At 37.7% G+C, this 16286-nt stretch overlaps 1 long non-coding RNA gene across 1 annotated transcript in view; it reads right to left on the bottom strand.

The window, feature by feature from the left end:
• Positions 1-6961: 6961 nt before the first annotated feature.
• Positions 6962-16286, bottom strand: part of LOC140614413 (uncharacterized) — a 49527-nt gene continuing 40202 nt past the window's right edge. The window contains exons 2-4 of the long non-coding RNA XR_012015275.1: positions 13466-13501; positions 7939-8000; positions 6962-7185 (exon numbers count right to left, since the gene is read on the bottom strand). This is a non-coding gene — a long non-coding RNA (uncharacterized lncRNA). The remainder of the gene's footprint in view (positions 7186-7938; positions 8001-13465; positions 13502-16286) is intronic.

The following is a 16286-nucleotide window of genomic DNA, read 5'->3' as shown; positions in this document are numbered from 1 at the left end:
GGGATTCAAAGTAGAAAACCTGCTCATGTTTATGTATCACCCTATATGTACCTTGAAAAACAAAACCTAAAAATCCTAGAAAATAGTAGTGTATATATGCTCTTGAGTTTTTCTATAACACAGGAATAGGAGTTCCCTCCATGGAGCAATTGCAGATCTTGTATTTATATAGAAATACAAAGGAAAAAAAAAAAAAAACTAATGCCATTCAGTTTCTCTCTGGGATGCTTTTCCTAAAATGTCTCTATACTACTTTTTTCCTGATCCTTAAACAAATTTGTGTGCTGCCTCAATCATTATATCAACATAGGTCATAATTTATTTACCACTTAATACCCTCCTCCTACCACCTCACCCCCATGATTTGAGTCTAAGACATTAGATTTGTGAATACTTCATTTGTATTGGCTCCAATTGCTGCTTTTTTAAAAGTCAGACTATTTTTAGAGCAGCTTCAGGTTCATAGCAAAATTTAGAAGATCTAGAGATTTCTTTATACCTTCTGCCCCCACACATGCACTGACTCCCTCATTATCAACAACCCCCCTCAGAGAGGTACATTTGTGACAACTGATGAACCTACACTGACATATCATTATTACCCCAAATCCGTAATTTACATTAGGCTTCACTTTTGGTGTTCTACATCCTGTGTGTTTGGACAAATACATAACCTGTATCCATTCTAATAACATACAGAGTAGTGATTTACACTGCTAAAAATTCTGTGTCCCACCTATTCATCTCTACCTATTTCATGCATGTCCTTGTCTCTTGATTGAAACCATTTGGACACGAGTGAACCCCAGGAAAGGCCCTACCCTATAAGAATGTATCACACATGCCAAAGAAATTAAGAAAACATCACCTGACATCCCTGGTGCTCATGCACACAGGCTGTGGGTCAACATAGCACACACACTGCCCACTGCACACTGCTATTTGCAAGTCACTTTACATAAGTTCAAATCTGTTCCTCTTCAAGCAGTGACCTAGGTGTCATACTAGATTACTTCAGTTACCTTTTTTTCTCTTTTTCTTTTTTCATTCTTTCTCTCCTTTTTTTTTTTTTTTTTTTTTTGTTGTTGTTGTTGTTGTTGTTGTTGTTGTTGCTGTTTCCTTCTCCACTTACTCAGCAAATCCAAATCTGGAGGCTTTGACTTTTAAATAGTCATGTAATCCATCCTCTCACTTTTCTTCAGTTCATCCACACAACTATAGCCAAGGTGCTCATTAGCTCTTGTCTACGCTGTCATAACAGCTTCTTACCTAACATCCTTGGCTTAAGCCTTGCTCCACCTCGGGTTCATTCACAGCTGTCAGCATTCTGTCAGCAGCTGAAGACGCGAGGGAGGAAAGCACTTAGCTCTTCTTCCTAGCATCTCCAGATGTTCAACTCAACATCCACCAATCTCACCTATTTTCCTATGAGGCTAGAAATAATCTCCTAGAGAATCTGCAGTGAACTTTGCTTGAAGCTTTTCCTCTGTAGCTTTTTATCCTTTTGAAAGAATATTGCCTATTAGAAAACCTCTGGAACATTTATTTGTAGCTTCTCTTCTGTTTCACCTTGTCAACAAACAGTAAGTCTGATTATGAAGTCCCAGAAGGAGACATTGCTGCCTTTTTATTATTTGAAAATACAGCGTTCAGGATTAGGCTCTCTGGTGGCCTTATTTCTTCTTGTTATGAGGGCTTTCCAGTATTCTACTTCATATCTTTATAACTTGTTTCCTTGGTTTCTATATGTTATATATAAAATTTGGTAGTCCATTCTGTCAAAGAGTTCTATGTAATAGTCTCAGACTTGCAGTCTTCTGTATGTTTACTTTTCAGTTATTAGAAGTCCAATTCTTTCTTCATGTAAGGTTAGAAATACAAAAATATCCACAAGTAAAATTCTGCTTGGGCCTCTGAGCTCACACTGAATTGGGAAAATATTAATTTCTTTCTGTTGATGCCTCCAGGGTCCCAGACATAAGTGAGGAGGAAGATTTTTTTTAAGATTCTTTTTAGCTCTGCCTTTTATGGAAGTACTATATAGAGTTTTCTTCTGTCAAGTTGTATTTGAGATTTCTGATTTTGCTTTTATGGAGTTTATCCATAAAGCATATACAGAATTGTTAACAGCATGAGAAAAAAATTACATTTAGTAATTAAATTTGTTCCTAAATTTGCTGAATATATTAGCCCTTTGTATCCAAGAAACACTTTTAGTTCACTTTCATATATTCCCATTTATCTTAGAAACCCTTAGAAGAATACTGTTTTATTATATTAAATCATTTGTCATTAATACTGTGTTCCAAGTTTCTGTGACAACTGAAAATTCAATATGCCACCAATTTATTTTTTGACTATTTCTTGCTAAAGTCCATGATAAATCACTTAACTAAAACTATGGCAAGGAGCTATAACTATTCATTTGTACTTTTCATGCTAAGATTATTTTCAAATGGTAAATGGCAGATTATTTACCTTGTCTACCATTAAACAACTTAACTAACCAACATTCTGGTCATTGTTGTAATTCTATCAGAAAAGGCTAGAAATGCTCATACCAGTAACAAACTATAGAACAACAGGATTTGTAGAAAATCAATTATCATTGCCAAAGTAAGGTACCTATAGTTTTGGATCTTTATTCACATCATTCTTCTTTGGGAAACTGATTCAATTAGAGTTAGATTTTTTGGAAAATTGCCCAAATTAACACACAGTTTACTGGTGCCCTGTAAAAATTCACCTTGGGCAGCCCAGGTGGCTCAGCAGTTTAGCGCTGCCTTCAGCCCAGGGCATGATTCGGGAGACCCGGGATCAAGTCCCACATCAGACTCCCTGCATGGAGCCTGCTTCGCCCTCTGCCTCTCTCTCTCTCTCTCTCTCTCCCTCTCTTTCTCTCTCTGTGTGTCTCTCATGAATAAATAAAAAAATAAAAATATTTTAAAAAATAAAATAAAAAAATAAAAATTCATCTTTATATTGCCTATTGAACTTAAAGATATCCATTCCCACTAAGGCTATAGATAAGATAGGGATGTGAGGAAAATTAAAGTTTCTTGAAAGTCACACCAGAAGACGTTTGTTCTCCTGCTCTGGGTATATTACAATATAACGACAGCAGCTGGTTTGGGATGCCTACTATTCTCCTCGGCAAATATAACCCTGCTCATTGAAATCTTTGGTCTAAGGCAGAACCATAAATACCTCCAGGAAGAGGTCATTTTGCATGGTTGCAAGAGAGAACCAGAAGCTGGAAGTCACCTAAGAGGATGAGGATATTGGGAAAGAAAAAAGAGCCAACATGCATGGAGCCTCTGGGATACCACACTCTGAGCTAAACTCTCTCATATCCTATCTCTCACATAATCCCCCAAACAAGCCTATAAATAGCTTTCACCATTCTCATTTTATAGATTGAAAAAATAATTCAAGAGGCTTGTTTGAATAAAAGAAGTACACAGGAACATATCACTAAAAAAAAATTTACAAATGGTTGGCTGACTGCTAGAACATTTCCCTAAACACTGAGAACCCCAGGTTCAACCACTCTGTCCAGAAGGTAAATGCTCAATGGACTGGTGACTCTTTTTGGTTACCAACATCACCCAACTCTATCAGCTCAAGCTCAGCACGGTAATTATCTCGTAAGAAAGGTTTCCCAGATAATTAACCATGCCTGCTGCAAAGTAGCATATTTGAAAAGCTTTTATTCAACAAAAAACATCAAACCTATTTAAAATATACCAAAGGTGCTCATATATTCTTCCTCGTAACGTTTCTGACAAGATTTTTATTCTTTAAATTGTTTATGTAAATCAGTATCTGCTGCTTTAAGTTATAAACATGTAATCATGGACTTCAAAAAGGAATCTTTTTGAAATATTACAAGATTAGATTTGTCACGAGTTGGCAAAAAATTAAGTGTATTGTTTTCAATGAATCACATTTGGATATGTGTATAGAGTGCATCTGAACATATTTACATAATTTAGAATTATGTTGTTTTTCCATAAATAAACTTAGAGCTTTCAGTATTAATTACTTTGAATCTTGTCTTCATTGCAGTAGAAAAAAAATGTTTTTCAAACTAAACACATTTGTTGTACAAATGAGAATGCTCTTGCTTTTGCCAAAATGTAGAATTGTAAGACCCCATCTGACATAATGTGCTCTGTGTTTTGCGAAATGACAATTACATTTCTCACATACAGAGATATGTCATTAGGAAGCACAATGGGGGCACCATGCTATCATTTTTTGAGGTGAATGAAGCATGGTATTGATCAAAACGATGACTCTTGTTGATGATGAAATGCCTTTTTTTTTTCAGTCCCCCCTAAGGTGGTATCAAAACAATGTAGCTTCTAAATATATCTAATTAGATACGAAGTTGGAGTGGATATTTCCTAAGCTTAATTTTCTTATCCAAATAAACTTCAAAGCACATGATATAAATAAGCTTTTTTATGTAATTTGATTGTGGATACCTAGATCATTGTGTTAATCCAGATGTTCATTAAGCCTCCCTTTGTGGTTTTATATTATACACGGAAGTAGACTTTGTTATTGAAAGAAATCCTTAGTAATGACCTATGTGTGTTCTCTTCCCCTACATGCAAGTTATTTTTTATCTGTCTTCTCTCAAAGACATTGTAAATAACTGGAAATTTTATCATCTTACTGTGACCTCACGTAAGTCATTTGAATGATTACTACTTTAAAATAGGATAGCCTCTTTCTCTCCTTGTACTCTTACTCCCTGGAAATTCTCTAAAAGTTGTACCTTGATTTAAACATTAAAAAATGCTTTGAACTCTTTGTGAGAATAAGGTATAGGCTTTCCAAGCCTTTTTAACCTACAAATTCTGCATTGTAGGTTGATCGAACACAAAGCATTACGGAAGTTCAAGGGGAATAAGATGAAGTCTAAGAAATGATCCCTGCTGTCAATGGCTTTATTTTTTTTTTCTAGTGAGACTGGAAATACCTAAAAATAATGTTATTTTTTGTCCTCAAAAACCAATTAACTTACTTCCAGTCAGTAAGTACTACGAATTCCTTCTTATCCATTACGGTTCAAGCACTTTGGATAAGACAGCCAATCTCCCTTAGATGCAAATGTCCTCCCTTCCGTCCTGGATCAAAAGTTGGAGGAACTTTTGATCTCCAAACTATAATTATCTCACAAGTATGATGGGAAAGCCTATCTGAAAAAGACGCCAACACCATACATGAAAGAAAACAGAGGTAAGCTGTGAGAAAGTGTTCTCCATACTACCTATGCCTGTATGGAATTGGCCCAAACCTGGTGCTTCCCTTGACTTTAGACAATGGGTTGTAATCAGTCACTTCCAACAAACCCATTCTTAACTTAGACACACTGCAAAAGCTCAAGAAGAAACAAGTGATGAAGAGCTATTCACACTGTATTCCAAAAGTCATTAAAAGCATTTTTACTGCTACATATCTCTGTTACACTCATGCATTCTATTTCTAATGTCCCTATTTTGAATTCAAGTAGCTAAATTTGGGCAGCAATCCACTTTCTCCTCTGTAAAGATTATTATTAATATTATTGTACAAAATACTACTGAGGTAATATACTCTGTTGTAAGATTTAGTTCTTGCATAAAATCAGTGGGGGCAAGTTTTCATTAAAAAAAAAAAAGACATCGTCTTGAGTTGGAAATTTTGGCTCCTGAACACTCATTAAAATATAGCTGTGTTTTTTAATAGATGCATTTCAATAACTATGTAGGATGCCAAGTAATAATGAGAGAGTATCTTCCAAGAGGATTGAAAGAGAAGGAGTTGGGAGAAAGGACTTCTTCCCTTCTTGGCTCTATAGCAGTGGTTCTCAACCAGGATGGTTTTACTGCTCAGTTGACATTAGGCAATGTTGGAAGGTATCTTTCATTATTACAACTTTGGGTGGGATGGCAAGGGGGATGGTTCTATCTGCATCTGCTCAACAGAGACCAAAGATGTTGCCAAGCATCCTACTATGTACAGGAAGGGCCCCAGCAACAAAGAATCCTCTGGCCCAAAATGTCAGTAGTACTGAGGTTGAAAAGTCTTGCCTATAGAATATTCTTTAGAGTTCAGATATTTAGTTGGAATAAACCATAGATAGGCAAAATGATTAGGCAGGCATAGCAGAAATGTTGCACATATTTGGTCATAGACACCTAAGCCTAGTCTCTCTTAGAGTCCAATTATCTACATATTCATATATGAGTTACCAATGAAAGATATTGTCAGTCTTCCCTTGTCATTTAGTAGCTGTTACATAATATATCAATGGTATTACTGGTATTGGCAACTTTTGTATGAGCTTTCACAGGCCTTTGGTATTGAGGAGTGCACACCTTTACGATTTAAAGGGGTTAGTTTCAACTGGGCCATTGCCCATATGATTTGTACAAGTATGCTGCATCTGTGACCTTGTACTAGGCCTTCAAATCTAAATCAAATACAGCACCTATTGTGATCTTTCCTGCAGCTAAAGTCAAAAGGGAATACTCTAATTCTGCGAATTAGTCAATGGAAAGGTTTCTTCGAGGCAGAATTTGTTGAGCAACTTTGACAGTCACGTTCAGATACATGACTATATTGAAACGGAAGTCAAACTGCACAGTCACTAAAATCCGTTTAGTTTCACAGACACGGGGGCAAGGACATCCACAGCAAGAATTAAGTGTCTAGTAGATACCTCGATATTGTCAAATGCAATCTTACTTAATTTTCTATGACTTATTTTAGTCTTTACAATATGAAAATTATTGCTCTGCCAGAAGGATACCAGGCCAAGTTCTGAATGCTGAAGGAATAGGCAGCACAATTTGTACAACCAAAGTCATCACGTAAACTTGTTAATTGTGTAATTTAAAAAGCTAAGCCTACTGTACATATGAACTCAATATAAAAAATCAGTTCTTATTTAATATTGGTTCTTGAGTTAATACGGAGAACTGAAGTTCAAATATAGCATATTTCCTGTTCTGATTTCACAAAAGAGATTTTGGTTTGCTTTCAAATGTCCAACTTCTGATCTCTACCAGTAGTAATTAAAATGGGCAGAAATAAGACATGAAATCATTTCCTGTCAATGGAACAGCAGTAGCACCTTGGTACAGAATCAAAGCATCTTCAACACTTGCGCAGTAACATCTGAGGAAGTCTCTGAAAGTTGGTCAAATAGAAATTAAAGTTTCTACTGCATTTTCTAATAAACATGGTACTTAAGCATTCATATAATTTCAGGTACATGGCCTCAAATCTTATTTCTTCTGTATCTTTTTTAATCCTTATTAATAACAATAGAAAATTTATTAGCCCACATAAATTAACAGTCACTATTCCCTATGGAAGATTAGAGGTAATAAATAAAATGCTCACACCTCATGACTCAAATCATATTAATGTCTTGAGCAAATAATTCTATTATGGGTCAAAGCCTGAAATGCGATAAATTTTTCATTTTCTCTTGATTTTTAAAAATGGTTTGTTTTTGGTTTCTTTATCTATCTTCTGTTATAGATAAAGAATTGAAACCGGAACATCCATTTCTTCAAAGTTACCCAGTGGTAGGACTAGGAAGGAGCTGAGATAATAAGACTTGTATTAGATACAGAAGAATCCCATCTCAGTGCAATGATCAGATTTAAAAACAGTTCTAACTGAAGGAATTTCTATTTGAACATACTTGTTTACAGATAAAGTGGCAGGATTTTTATTGATTTTGATTTCCTTGTTCCCTTTTCTCTTTGCAAGAGGAAACAGATTTGATTAGATGAAATAAGGGTTTTCATCTTACCAAGCCAGATCTATGTAGATACATTTATTGTTTAGCAGGGAAACAAACAAGCCACTTTGTAGTGTTTTTCTAGCTTTGCCACTGAAGTAGCTCAGTTAATAGATGTAATATAAGCATACCTTATAGGAATATGGATGATGGTCCTGGTTCAGCTATTCCATGTCTGCCATTTCCTTGAAATCTAACATATTAAAAATACATTTAAATTCACCATTAAACTTCATAAAATCATGTACTGGCACCCCAGTTTGGAAAAGCCATAGTACTATAGCTAGTGTCTTGGCGCCGTACATTTCTCATGATTGAAGATACCCTACACGTGTTACCTATGTACCTATTTGGTGGTTCCAAATGTTCTGGGAGGCTCACAGTGCTTGTCTATTCTGCCTTCATTTGTTACTATAAAATTTCTCCTTTTGGGGATACCTGGGTGGCTCAGCAGTTGAGCATCTGCCTCTGGCTCAGGTCGTGATCCCGGGGTCCTGGGATCGAGCCCCACATTGGGTTCCCCGTAGGGAACCTGCTTCTCCCGTTCTGTGTCTCTCATGAATAGATAAAATCTTTAAAAAAAAATTCTCCTTTTGTGGACACAAATGGTTCTATCATTGTGTGGTAGCAATGATCAGTTTCACCGGATCTTCAATATCAGATGTGATTTGGGGAATTAGATAGATTATTGGACCCTAGCCTAGAGCCTGGATTCTGGCCCCAGGTTTACCAGTTACTCACTACAAAGACTTTCAAATACAGGAAAGGCTATAGGTAAGAAGTCCGTTTATGCGAGAAAGTTGGGACTGCTGCAGCACGGGGTCTTGCACATGGTGGGCTCTCAACAAGCCCGATGGACCCAAGTTAGTGAACTGAAAGAACACCCATGCACTATTTAGATTTGGGGACCAACAGTGACCATCCTCTCCCACCCCCCGCCACTGATAGAGTCTTTGTGCTTCTACCCAAAATTTGCTCAGACCAGGCCACACAGTACACTGTGCATATCAGGAGATGAATTCCATCATATTTCATAATTCCATTGTCACTGATATTTCAAATTCCATTGTCACTGATAAAGAGAAGTTCTCATAGGTTACTCTACAATTGCTCTAATTTAGGATCCTCCTTCATGTGTTCTCCTTGTGAGGCCAAGGAAAAGATTCTCTCCGACTTTAGACAGTATTACCTTATGAAATTATAATACCAGCCTCTTCTTCAGAAATAAGTCCACTACATTATAAATAAATCTAGATGCTCTAGATTTCTTTTCATTGTGAATTTTTTTTAACCAGGGTATCTTACTAAATTTTAGTTTTTATTGTATTTGAGTCTCTTAGTTTATATATCTCTAGACCTTTCTCTCTACATATATACCCACACACATCCCCTTGTATAAGTAAGTTGAAAATATCTATGTGTGAAGAACATTTAACAGACCTGACCAAATTCAGAGGAGTATTCACAGCCCTTAAAAACCATTAGGATTATTGGCTCTGACTTCAGATAAGCAAAACCAGTCCCGTGAAGTGAGCATTAGCCCCTTTTGAATTTTTGTGGAAATAAGATACTCTGAATTTGAAGAGGACAGCTGACAGTGGATTTATAAAGGAGAGCTGTGGCAGGACAGCAAGTTTAGGTTAAGAGAATGGTGCTCTCCAAAGGAGAGTCTTGGGGTTTAGAACTTGAGTGAGTGAGCAGGAGTGGGTATGCTAAAGGTTAGAAGTGTGTCCAGGCAAGGAATGAGAGGTTCAGATTGAAATGCAACAGGGCACTACCCTTGATGAAGGTAAAAGGTTTAACAATATGTGACAGTGTGTTCACTTCTCACGGTGACAGTGCACTGCTGGCATTCAGTGCTGAGAACAGAGATCTCACAAGTTAAGCAAGGAGTGAGAGTCCCACCCACTGAAAAACTGTCAGACTCAAGATAACAGTAGGGCTCCCATTAGAAAAACACTAACAGGATAAATCAGATTTCATAGGTGTTTATACTTAGCAGTATTTAAGGGTATTTAAGTATTTAAGTATTTCAGAAAGTTGACTTAGGTAAATTTAGGGACCCAGGCCTGGAGACTGAGCAGTGAGAACAAGAACTCAGTAGCATGGTATTGGACAGATTTGCCCATCTAATAAATGATGAACATCATCATCAGCAACCCAGACCCTATTGTATTGAAAACTCATGCCCAGCACTTCAGGAAAAAGAGGATAAAAGATATGGACCATTGGTCCACTCTGGACACAAGCCTTTTTTTTTTTTCTTTAAGATTTATTTGAGGAAGGGGGGGGGGAATAGGGGGACAAGGATGGGGACAGAAGTGGGGCTAGGGGCAGAAGGAGAGCAAATCCAAAGCATACTCCCTCTGAATGTGGAACCTGACCAGGGCTTGATCTCAGGACCCATGAGATCAGGACTGGAGGTGAAACCGAGTCAGATGCTTAAACCAATTGAGCCACCCAGGTGCCCTTGGACATGAGTCTTTTACCACACAGAGATCCTCTCCAGATTGGGATGGTGGGCACTTCTTTCAGGAAAACAAATAAGACTCACAAAACAAATAAGACTCAATCAGTCTTGCAAGGTCACTAATCTGATGGAGGCAACGGTCTGTCCACTACCTAAACATCAATTTGTAATCCTTACACCTTACTTCCCTGCCCAGAGTCAGATTTCTCTGAGCCTAATGTGTAAACTGGCCAGCAAAGTCCTTTTGGTCACCCCTGTGGCTTACACTCCCTACAACTTAATCACTTAGCTCCTGCCACTCCTCAAGCCTCCAGAGTCCTTGGAGAAGACCGCTTCCTTAGACCCAAGTGTAGCTGGCCTGGCTCCCAAAACCTAAGTACATACATCAGAGCTTGTAGGCTATGCCGGGGCCTTTAATCTACCTTCTACTGTAACTTTTTATATTAAAAATGGTCTTGATTTTTATTTCTGAGGCCCAGGAATCAAGGACATTTAACTCTGTAGCATTTTAGAAGTAACAGTTGGTTTTTAGCTTTAGAGATAATAAGTGAAATCATATATCCAGAATTTTTAATTGATCCCTAGAGGGAAAGCTGTAGCATCTGCAATCCCAGAGCAAAGATCTGGGATAAGATATAGGAGAGTGAGGTTAGGCAGAGATTGACAACTCAAAGAATTACCCTGCATGCTTATCCTCAGGAGCCATTTTGCTTTTTGTGATAAAAAGGTCTGCTTCCCTCCCTCTCCAAATACTTTTTTACGTAGCATTTGCCAATCACTGGGCTCTTCTCTCACTGAATGGCCTATGATCTAAGATCAGTTCTCTATAAGGCAGTTTGGAGAAATTACAGGTTTTATGAATAAAACTACCTATAGTATCAGCAATCAGCATCCTTTTAGTCCAGAATGAAAAAGAAAAAAAAAAAAAAAAAAGGCAGCTCTGTTAGGCCAGTTAAATAGTGGGGGCTTTTTCCATAGCAGAGACCCTAGGTGCTGCTCTTAGGTGTAAAGACTTACCTTGATTCATCTCCCTCTGCCCTGCTTGGTTATAGAGGAATTATTTTAGGAACTGTGAGCCTCTGGGGTCTATTCTCTAGGCATAAGCACCTGGCAAGAAGATCGATTTCTTTCCTTCAGGACTTCAGGAGATTAGAGGATGCTCTTCTAGGTAGATGTTAAGTTATTTTGCCATTTCCCTTATATTTTAAGGAAAATGCTACTATTTCTGATGACAATATTAGTAATATTTCTTATGTAGCTTCATGCTCACAGAGCCATGCGTGCTTGTCTTTGAATGGCTTTCTTAAATGCAGGCCCACGCTCCCTCCCTAAATATGTTTGGCTCCCCTGAGCTTCAGAAATGAATTGCATGAATTACATATCAACTAACTTTCTAAGTCTTGCAACACTTCCCATATTCACAATTCAGAAGCTAACCAAACATAATTGTAAATTACAGACATCTAAAACAGATCATTATCTTTCCAGAGTTAAGTTCCTCTTGGGAAACTATTTTTGCTCAAACGGTTCACTGGAATGATTTCCTCTACAGAAAATGTAGATAAGATCTTAATCCATTATTAACTCATTGCTTTTAACTTCAGCCTTGATTCGAACAGCAATGAAACCAAATATGTAACATGTTATGCTTATGTCAGAGATACTTCTAGCACAAAGGATCTGTTTTAAAATAAGAGAATTCCATACATCTCCTTAAGGTACCAGTGAAGGAAAATCTTCCTAATGGATAAAATGTAAGCAAGTATACCGACTGCAATATTTATCAAACTTTCCTAAATAGTCAACAAGTTATAGAACTTCTGTTTCCAGCCAAGATAGAACTAACAGGAACCTGGTTTACCCTCTGACCCCAAACAACAAGTTAAAATACATCTTAAAGTTTAAGACATTGGATGTGAGGAAATGAAGGACAGTAAGGTCTAAGACAGGAAGCAATAGGAGGTCAAGATTGCTCCGGCATGGTCTTGAGCCAGTTTCCAGGCCACTGAGCAGGGAAGGGGAACCCAAATAGAGCCTGGTGTTCTACTTGCTAAGTCAATGCCCATGGTCTGAAGAGACAGGCAGCTCGAGTTTCGGTTGGAACACCTAAGACGAATGAGCAGCATAGACGGAGAGCTCTAGAGATTTGCAGAGGGTCCGTCTCTAGAATTTAATACAGAACTGTCAGTACATGCATGTGAAGGAACCACTGAAGCCAGAAAAAGAACCCTCCAAAAAGATTAGAGGAATAAATAGTGCATGGTAGCCCCCATAGGGCCAGAATAGTCCCTGTGACCATAGTCATGCTGGAAAAAATCTCGTAGGTTTATAGGCAATAGTACTCAGAATGGTTTTATTTCAATAATGGGGAAGAATTAAGTCCCAAGAAGACCAAACTCTTTCCAAATACCTTAACTGAATTCCAGAACGAAGTTCAATAATCTTTATAGGAATACAAACACTCAAAAATTCAACCTATACTTCAAGCAGAAGATCATAACCTAGAATCTACAACCTGACAAATAATATTTCATGTAATAAATTCATACAGTAAAGACCTGTTACATCAAGAGATAAGTACCAAGACTATGCTAGTTCTCAAGAAGTTTCTAGTCAAGTAGGCGGCAAAAGGGAGACAGGTATTATCCTAAAACTATGCACACTGGGAAAGTACAGATTCAAAGTGGGAATTCCATGTGGAAAATGCTTTGGCAAGGGCTCTTATTTTAAATAATGAGGCTCTCCCTTTACCTCAAACAAAGTAGCATTTTATTGAAATGCAGTCATGGATTAGAAATGGAAACAACCAGAAAACCCCAAGGAAGCTGGGCAGTATCTTCAGAGACATGGTCTCTTGCTCATAGAATCTTCATCTATGCCTATACATCTGCTCTATTGTATTCTATGGACAGTCATCCCCAGGACTTTGGCCTGCATTGAACAAGAGTGCCAGTGTTGCCCCAAGTAACCAATGACCCGGCTATTCCTGAAGCTAGAATGTTCAGTCTGTTTTCCACATTCCCCAAAGAGAATGCCTATTAGGCTCCACGCAGCTTTTTGAGCTGGACCACACCATGTGTACCATTAAGTTAGGTGTTAACATCCCTTTGCCCACCCATCTGTGCCTGCAAATGGAACACAACTAACCCCCTCATCAGCAGCTGTATGTTTAAGGCAGAGTTACTTACTCAAGGGCGTGGCAGGCAAGAAGTCCTCACAAAGAGCTGGAAAGATGATTAGACATTTGTCAAGTAGTTGCGTGAGACGGAGAACATTTCATGCAGAGAAAAGCAAAGCTATGTGAGTACTCAAGGTCTAATACTTACAAATTTCCTCATATTGGCTTCCTCTGCTAATAAAAATACAATGTTTTTATACAAGTTTGATCCACATCCTGCCTATGTGGTCCCCTCTGAGGGATATTTTCTTACAGAGATGGATCTGTCCAGGGATCTCTTGGCTTTGTTAAATGCATTAATAGAAGAAAACATCCAGAACAAGTTCTGTCTCTGCACTCTGGCTGGTCAGACCAAATCCGCAGAATGCTACTGCACCTGGGAAGCACCCTCAGTGGGTAATTGGCAAAGTAGGCCGGATTGACAAGTCATGAGTTGAAAGAAAAAAAAGAAAAAAACATTTTGTGGAATTATTGAAAAATTAGGGATATTTCACCTGAAAACAAACAAAAGTAATTAGTGGAGGCTACCTGACAGCTGACCGAAAATATCTTCACGGGCCATCAGGTTAAAAGAGACCAGACTGGGTCTGATGATACTAAAAGCAAAACCCCATGGGATGAATGTGATTGAAAGACAGATCTCAACTCAGTAGAAGGAAAACATGAACAAGTACACAAATATAGCTATTAAGAAGGAAACAAGACTTTCTGTGATCCATGCTATGACTCCAGACTAAAATCAAAAACTAGACTACAGCTATCATGTAGTGTGGCAACTGAAGAGAAAAGCAAAGGAGAGACAACTCTGTAATTGCTTTTGTCACAGAGGTAATACATGGCAAGAGTTTCTGGGATTAAAAAATATTTAATAGCGAATTCAGAGAATCATTGTTAGTTCTCACAAGGGTAAGATAAAATTACACATAAGATAAAGAAATTGTTCCACCCCTCAAAAAAAAAAAAAAAAAAAAGCAATCAGAGCGTTGTAGAGGAAGTTTAACGATACAAAGAGGTAAAGAGACTCAGGTGATTAGAGAACTATATTCTATCTTGCAGCAAGGTCCACAATATACTGAGAAACATTCACAATTTTAAGTGATCCTGATTCTGGAACCAAAGCATCTTTTTTCTATAAGAGTTGATTCAAGGGAACCCTGGGTGGCGCAGCGGTTTGGCGCCTGCCTTTGGCCCAGGGCACGAGCCTGGAGACCCAGGATCGAATCCCACATCGGGCTCCCGGTGCATGGAGCCTGCTTCTCCCTCTGCCTGTGTCTCTGCCTCTCTCTCTCTCTCTCTCTGTATGACTATCATAAATAAAAAAAAAAGAGTTGATTCAATACACTGGTAATGAAATAGTGAGGATTTACATCGTACCCAAATAATTCCTAGAAATTTGAATAGAAAAAAAAAAGGGGGAGCCTGAAAATGAAGCAATGGAAATATATTCTCTGTGTTGGCATTTTCATAATTAGCTATGGAAATCCCTGGCTAACACCTACCTCAACCACTTAGGAACCCATGTTGCTCTTGTCATTCTTTTCCTTAACTCTGACAATACAGGGAGCTACATCCTGATCCTATTACTTACTATGAGACTTACTTAGATCTCTCTGTGCCTCAGTTTCCTCATCTGCAAGATGGAGATAACACTGGTAACTTCTTTGCTGCATAATTTTAAGAATTAAAAGCTTCTTAAATATAGAACACTCAACATTATTTCTCCCCTTTTCCCAATCTATAGGCATACTTCCCTTAAGCCCATGCCTCCCTACAACTTACTATATTATTTAACCCCTCAGTTAATACTGGAGATAAGAAAGAAGCTAGACTACATTTAAGTTTATTTTTTTTCAATTAACAGTGACTAAGGTACTTTCAAAATTGTTCCTAGGTAGTTCAGAATTTTAATTTCTCCTCCTATTTGTATTTAAAGTTTTCTTCAAATGTAGAAAGAGCTTATTAATTTGGATATCTTTAAATCTATTTAAGAAAACCTCACCTTAAAACAAATTTTTAAGTGTTACAGTGTTCTTTTAACTCTGCAAGTAGCTGCTTCTTTCCCAGATTTAAGTTCCTCTGTGGTTGTTATTCAGCATCTTATAAGACTGAGGATATGATCTCAGCTCCTATTACTAGAATCCTCTGGCATATCTTTTGCTATCGGCTATCTTTGTTCTTAAGCTAGGTTTGGCAGGCACAGTCACAAGTATCTGACAGACACGTGTTTTTCCATTGTTAAGAAAGGAAAGTGTTCCTAAGACAAGTATGCTCAAATCCATAGCAAACTTTTGAAAATGCACTGTACATTTCCTTTATGCCCAGCACACATGTTGGTCTGCCCACCAGGCAAGCTGGTATCATTAGCCCCCAAGCAAAGATGTGCAATTAAACCTCTACCTGGTGCCACCAAGGCACAGGCTCACATGGTGAGCTGATGATGCAGGAATTTTCGGCTTAGTCAATGCATCTGACAGATAATTTTCAGCTTAGTCAATGCATCTGACTGAGCCTTACCAGCACTTATTGAAACTATGGACTTGTTTTTCCTCTCAATGTGAACAAAAGTATGATCATCCAGAGGTATTTGCATGTGTACTAAGGGTCTGAAGTATTCAAAATTAACATACACACGTAACTTTACTGGAATAAAGCCATGTGAAAATCTATTTATGAACATAAATATAATCTATTATTATAATTTGCTATGGAATAAAGTTATTTCCTGACTTGTGTGGCTATAAAGAAAAAAAAAGCATGATTCTTCCTCATTATGTAAGAAAAAAAAGTCAGTGTGTGCTATTAGAGCAAAAATTATATTCTTCATATAAAAG

This window comes from Canis lupus, chromosome 22 (genome assembly GCF_048164855.1).
Source record: "Canis lupus baileyi chromosome 22, mCanLup2.hap1, whole genome shotgun sequence".
Lineage (NCBI taxonomy): Eukaryota > Metazoa > Chordata > Mammalia > Carnivora > Canidae > Canis > Canis lupus.
Note: the sequence above shows the minus strand (reverse complement) of the source record. Positions and strands in the feature narration are given on the sequence as shown.